A 7,640-nucleotide genomic window follows, 5' to 3' on the forward strand; every position below is an offset into this window, starting at 1 on the left:
TTTATGTCAAACTGCTTTCCAATTTTGCCAGCAGTTTTTGTCAAATGGTGAATTCTTATCCCCAAAGCTTGAATCTTTGGGTTTACCAAACACTAGATTACTATGGTCATATACTCCTATATAATGTGTACTAATTTATTCTGGTGATATACCAGCTATTTCTTAGTATCAAATTGTTTTGATGATCACTGTTTTGTAATATAGGTTGAAATCTCTTACTGCTATGCAGCTTTCCTTCACAGTTTTAAAATTGATATCCTTGATATTCTTGACCTTGTGTCCCTCCATATGAATTTTGTTACTATTTTTCTTAGCTCTGTAAAGTAATTATTTGGTAGTTTGATTGATATGACACTGAATAAGTGAATTATCTTTTTAAAAATAATAAACATTTTTATTTAAAGTTTTGAGTTCCAAATTCTATCACTCCATCCTCCCCTACCCCTTGCCAGGATGAGTAGGCAATCAGGTATAGGTTATAAATGTGCAATTATGTAAAACATTTCCATTTTACTCATCTTGTATAAGAAGACTCAAATAAAAGGAAAAAATAAAGAAAGTGAAAAATAGTATGCTTCAGTCTGTATTCAATCAATATCAGTTCTTTCTCTGGAGGTGAATAGTATGCTTCGTGATTAGTCCTTTGGGATAGTCTTGGATCATTGTATTGCTGAGAATAGCTGTCATTTATAATTAATCATCAAACAATATTGCTGTTATGTTGTACAGTGTTCTGATTCTGTTCATTTCACTATACATCATTTCATGTAAGTCTTCCTGTGTTTTTCTGAAATTATCCAGTTTGTCATTTCTTATAACATGATAATATTCCATTGTAATTACACACCACAGCTTCTTTAGCCATTCCCCAAGTGATGGGCATCCCTTTGATTTCTAATTCTTAGCCACCAAAACCAGAACTGCTATAAATATTTTTGTACAAATATGTCCTTCTCTCTCTCTCTCTCTCTCTCTCTCTCTCTCTCTCTCTCTCTCTCTCTCTCTCTCTCTCTCTCGCTGTCTTTAGAATAAAAACCCAGTAGTGGTATTGATGAATCAAAGGGTATGCACAGTTTTATAGTCCTTTGGACATAGTTCCAAATTGCTCTCCAGAATCATTGGATCAATTCATAACTCTGCCAGAAATGGATTAGTGTCCCAGTTTTCCCACATGCCCTCCAACAGCCAACAGTTTTCATTTTTGGTCCTATTAGCCACTCTGATAGGTATGAGGTGATACCTCAGGGTTGTTTTAATTTGCATTTCTCTGATCAATAGTTATTTAGAGCATTTTTTCAAATGATTATAGATACCATTTATTTCTTTGTCTGAAAATTGTCTGTTTATATCCCTTGATCATTTATCAATTGGGGAATGACTTATATTTTTAAAAATTTGACTCAGTTCTCTATGTATTTGAGAAATGAGGCCTTTATTAGAGATAATTATTACAAAAATTCTTTCCCAGTTTTCTGTTTTCCTTATAATTTTGGTTGCATTGGTTTTGTTTGTGCAAAAGCTTTTTAATTTAATAGAATCAAAATTATATATTTTACATTTTTTAATTCTCTCTATATCTTATTTGGTCTTAAATTCTTCCCCTTTCCATAAATCTGACAGATAAACTATTCCATGCTCTCTTAATTTGCTTGGGGTATCATCTTTTATGTGTAAATCATGTACCCTGAATAAGTAAATTATTTAGATAAAAGGGTCACTTTTTATTATTGGTACACACTATCCATGAGCAACTAATATTTCTCCACTTGTTTAGATGTGTCTTCATTTTTGTTAAAAGCATTTTGTAATTTTGTTCATATAGTTATTTCCTGGGTTTGTCTTGGCAACTAGACTCTCAAGTATTTTATATTGTCTGCAGTTATTTTGAATGGAATTTATCTTTTCTATCTTTTGTAATGTTTTGTTGACAGTATATAGAAATGCTGATGGATTATGTGGGTTTATTTTATATCCACTAAAGTTGTTAATTGTTTCAACTAGTTTTTTAGTTGATTCTCTAGAGTTCTCTAAGTATGCTATCATATCATCTGTGACAAATGATAGTTTTATTCCCTCATTGCTTATGGTTATACTCTTAATATTTTTTCTTGTCATTGTTCCAGCTAGTATTTCTAATTTGTTGTTGTTCAGTCATTTCAGTCTTGTCTGACTCTTCATGAAGCCATTGGGGTTTTCTTGGAAAAGGTACTGGAGTAGTTTTGCCATTTCCTTCTCAAGCTCACTTTTACAGATGAAGAAGTGAGGAAAACACAATTAGGTGACTTGCCCAGGGTCAAAGATGGTAAGTATCTGAAATAGGATTTGAACTCATGAAGATGAGTCTTCCTGACTTCATTCTGGGCAATTTATCCACCAAGTTACCTAGCTGTCATGCATTTCTAATATGATATTGAATAATAGTGATGATAATGGAATCCTTACTTCCCTCCTGATGTTATTGGAAAGGCTTCTAGATTATGTCTGTTAAGGATAATACTTGTCCTTGGTTTTAGATCAATACTTATTTATCATTTTAAGAAAGACTTCTTTTATTCCTATTTTTCTAGTGTTTTTTAAAAATTAGGAATAGGTATTGCATTTTGTCAAAACCTTTTTCTGCTTCTAATGAGATAATTGTATGATTTTTGTTGGTTTTGTTACTAATATGGCCAATTATTCTTATGGTATTCCTAATGTTGAATCAGCCCTGTATTCCTGGTATAAATCCCACCTGGTCATATGACCCTTATGACATATTGATCTGATATGATCTTTGCCACTTAGCTCAAAAAATTTGCAAATGTAACTGCTAAACTGTTATCAAAATTTAAATGAGAGTACAGGTTATTACTTCTGGGACCAAAGATCACAAAATACCCTGATTTTGGTTCTACCTCTTCTAAAGGGAGGAACAAACTCTACCATCTCTCTCTTTGCTTAGATTCCTGAGGATGAAGCATATTCTCTTTTAGTGATGGAGGCAAGACTTTGACACACCATTAACTGGATTGACTTTCTCTTTCTCTGTCTCTGTCTTTCTGTTTCTCTCTGTCTCTTTCTGTTTTGGTCTCTGTCTCTCTATCTCGGTGTCTGTCTGGCTCTAAGTCTTATGGGTGTTTTGTTTTCTTTTCTCAAGGAAAGAAATCTATCAGTTTAAGTAGTCTACATGCAACATTTTCCATTTCCTCCAGAAGGAAAGTCTTGATTCTAGGTGTCAAACATTTTCATTCTTTATTGCTGCCTTTATTATACATGTATGTATTCACTTATGCCCTCATGGTCATATGTGTGACTTTGGCCAGTAACAATCCTCTGAAACTTTGAAGCAGCCCTACATATAAATAGAGAAATGAAATAATGTCTTGAAAAGGAATAGTTAAAGAAAGAAGTAAAGCTTTATCATGAAAGAGTTTAAAACTTGGATCTTAACTCAGAGGCTTATTGTGGTAAACCCAATGAATTTTAGAAAATGATGTAAGTTGAATGATTTTATAAATAAAACTATAAAAGATTTTAGAAATGACACTTATTCTTTTATTTATGATATAAAACTATTGGATAGTAATCATCCCTCTTTCTCTTGTATTCTTTCCTATTCTTTTGCTTCCTCCTTTCCCTTATCCTTAAGAACACCGTGGTTGCCTAAAAAACAAACAAAAAACCCCACCAACAACAAAGACACCCATTTAATTTGTTACTTCCTTCATTCAACATATATTTTTCTGATTTTCTGTTTTCTATATAGCACTGTGCTGGGTGCTATGGGTGTTTGTGAATATAAACTAGACAATCCTGGCCCTCAGAGAATTACAATGTATGATATAAAACTGCACAATTATATAACAATGCAAAATTAACTGATGAATGGGTGTCATGGATAGTAAGAGTTTGCTGATATTTAAGAGATGATACAAACAGATAGGTTGAAGTTATCGGGAAAGGAAATATGGGTAGGATTTGCCACTTCCCTATATTCTCTTTATCATGCCACGTACTCTCAGGCAACAATCTTCATTCTCCTTACTCCACTTTCCCCTCCAACAACCTTAGATGATATTCCCTGGATACTCTAGCCTTGATAGGTGAATGTTTGCCTTTTCTTGTCCGAATCTAGGCCTCTACTCTGGCTAATTCCTCACTGTATGTAAGTGTGGATCTCTTAATAGTATCCTTCTGAATGTTTTCTTCTCCCATTAGAATGCAAGCTTCTTGATGGTAAGGACGATCTTGCTTTTTGGAATTCACAGTGATTACACAGTGCCTGGCATGTAGTAATTGTTTAAAAATTTTCTTTTTCTGTCTCTACCTCTTAGTGTAATCTTTCTGGCATTCCACCCCCTAGTAAGGAGATATTCAAAGGACATTTTGGACTGGAGAGTGATGTCAGCAAAGTCAGAAATGATCAGAGAACAGTATATAGAATACCATGGCTGTGGCAGAAAGTTTGTAGGAAGGGGTTGTGGGAGATTAATATAGATGGGATAGTTGGTGCCAGCATATAAAGGGCCAGGCCTGCTAGTCTGAGGAGTTTGGGCTTAATATATAGGTAATGAAAATTTATCCAAAGCCCATATAGTAAGATTTAAAGTCTAATACAATGCTGGTCTCAGAAAATATTTTAGAGGTGGAACAAGAGATTAAGAGATATCATATTGGAAGAAACTAATGGTGTTCTTCAAATAGCTACTATCAAGTAGTAAAACTGGAGTTGTTTTTTTCCCCCCTACACAGAAGATTATGTTTTCAAATCCCCCTCTCCCTAGCTTATTATTTGCTAGATTTAAACTTGGCTATTTATGGGAGTATTCCTAAAACTATAGATTTCTTAGATAGTTAGGCTCTGTTTCCTTATTAATCCAGATTTTTTTCCAGGAAATTCTAAGTTTTAGTAATACTATTTTTAGGTAAATAAGAAATTAGAAACAATTTTTTTTTGCAACATAAATGGAGGGAAAAGAAAGGGTAAAGGGGAAGGACAGAAGGAAGAGAAAAGGAAATGGACAGAGTATATGATTCACTAATTTGCCTTATAGAATATGATAAAGTTAAGGACTCGGGTTTCTATTCTCCTATATGGAAGTGAAACTGACCTTGCTATGGTAGGAAAGTGTAGGATGGGATAATTTTTTTTCCTCCTGGCTGTCACAGTGTACTGCACAGTATAAGCAAGATGAAATCAGTGTGAGATGAGAAACAAGTGGAGGTGGGTAGAAATAGAGTAAATATTTTTTCTCAAGACATTGAGGTCATTTTATGAGAGCTAAAGACAAAACAGTTTCTGAGAGGCATTTTGAACACTCCCATGGAGCTTTTATTGATCTTCTGCAAAAAGTCATTTTCTTCTCTCAAATGTGTGCAACTTCTGTTGAGGTTAAAGGTAAAGGGCACATCTGGATCCCAAAGGGATAGTTTGGCTGAATTCTCTGAAATAAATTTGAGTTGGAAAAAAATTCATATGGTATATTTATCCTAGGAGATTAATTTCACACAAAGTAATCAATCTGTCATATTTCTTTTTTCCTGCAAGAAGATTGACTACATATTTGTTTATAATTGGTTTGCTTAACCCTCCTACCATTAATTATTATCTTTGATCCTCTCTTCCTCATCTTAAGTAGAAGCTATATAGTACCTGGGTGCAGTCTCCTTCCTCTGTCCCTCCTACAACTTGAACAAGTAGATTCTCCTAGAGGAGACAACCTAAGGTTCAATGTACCCTGTGGGTGTATATTAACTCTGTAGCTTAGCTCATGAGCCCCCGCTGATATAGTTACTTTTCTGGTCAAGCAGAAGACCAATTAGTTCAAAAGAAAGACATTAGGGATAGGGATGGGGACTGGACTTGTGATTTCATTGGTATAGATGAAATAAATGTAACATAAGTCATAATAAAATATTTTCCCTATAAACCTGGGATACCCTCTCCCCAAAGTATACACATTATCAGTGAGTAGGGTAGACATGTAGAGAACATGAGGAGAGAGGCACACAGATAGAGAACATGCATAGCCATGTGGTACACATGTGGCTTTGTTGTTTGTTCTTCGTTCTCAAAGAGGACCATGACAGATTTCATGACTTGAAATGAATTGGAATTAAATGAGGGAGGGCTGTGCAAGGTCACCAACCTCACTCTCTCCTCCAGAGCCATCTAGGTTTAGTGACAAGATGTATACATCAGGACAACTGGAGATGGCCCTGGATGTTTAAGGCAATTGGGGTTATGTGACTTGCTCAGGGTCACATTGCTAGTAAGTGTCTGAGATTAGATTTAAACTCAGGTCCTCCAAACTTCAGGACCAGTACTGTATCTACTGTGCCATGTGTAACAAGTAAGTGTGAGAGGGTTGACTCACACCTCTGGTGTTACAAGCCTGTTAATATTGCCTGGCAATATTCACAAAATTACTTCCTTCAAGTTGGCTGTCTGCTAATCTTGAGTGGAATTCAGTATCTGTGAGATGTGTGGGTATTGTGGGTCATATCTTCTAGCCACTGTTCTCTGTGGCACTAGTCTGTGGTTGATGTTGGCCACTGCCAGACAGTTCTACTAAACAGGAAGTTGTGGAACTTCTGTATGGTCCCAGCTTCTGGGTGTAGTTGGAGGTTACAGCAAAAGTGTTGTATGTTGTACATGAGGAATGGTCTCTGCCATTGCTCTTTTAGCCTAAAGCTCAGAGACTTTTCTACTATGCTTCCTTTCAAAAAAGGCACCAATATTGTTTTGAGAATAACTTTGAGTGAATAAGCCATTTGGCTTATAAAGGATATATGAAGAAAGACACTATCTGCATCCAGAGGAAAAAAAAACCTTGTAAATAAAAGTACATATAGAATAATTATTTTATAACATAACAACATAATTAATTTGATAATAATGGAAAATAACATAATAATAAATATAATATGTGATTATATTATATATATTAGACAGGTATTTGTGTCTAATGGTAGCTATCTTTATGGTGGTGCTGAGTTCACTTAAAGTAACTTAAAAAGATACTTTAGCCTTGATACCTTATTATCAGGTGAAATCTCTACTTAATCAATTAGTCAAAGACATTCCTACAAGTGTGAAAACCTAGTTAATTAATATGGGAGAAAGTAGAATACTTTTCTCTTGGTCATTAGACGAAATTAAATAACACTTGAACCCATTCTCTAAACTTGGGCTTATTTTCTTCTGGACTCTATATGTACTAGTGGGACAACGTCTTCCAGACTTTGAGGGAATATTTGGTACTAACTCTTTTTATGATATATATCACTTTAGTAAATAAGTGTTTCTAAAAACTAAGCTTTAGGGGGCAGCTAGGTGGGGCAGTAGATAGAGAACTGGACCTGGAATCAGGAAACTCATCTTCTGAGTTCAAATCTGGCCTCAGACACTTACTGTGTTACCCTGGGCAAGTCACTTAGTCCTGTCACCTCAGATCTTCATCTGTAAAATGAGGTAGAGAAGGAAATGGCAAACCACTTCAGTGTCTTTGCCAAGAAAACCCCAAATGAGGTCAAGAAGAGTTGAATATGATTGAAACAATTGAACAGCAAAAACATCAAAAATAAGTTTGCCTGGTGTGAGAAAATGGATAGTTGTCTCCTCTCAAGGAGGATATAACAGTCAATCATACCTCTCCTGA

This window comes from Dromiciops gliroides, chromosome 1, assembly GCF_019393635.1.
Source record: "Dromiciops gliroides isolate mDroGli1 chromosome 1, mDroGli1.pri, whole genome shotgun sequence".
Lineage (NCBI taxonomy): Eukaryota > Metazoa > Chordata > Mammalia > Microbiotheria > Microbiotheriidae > Dromiciops > Dromiciops gliroides.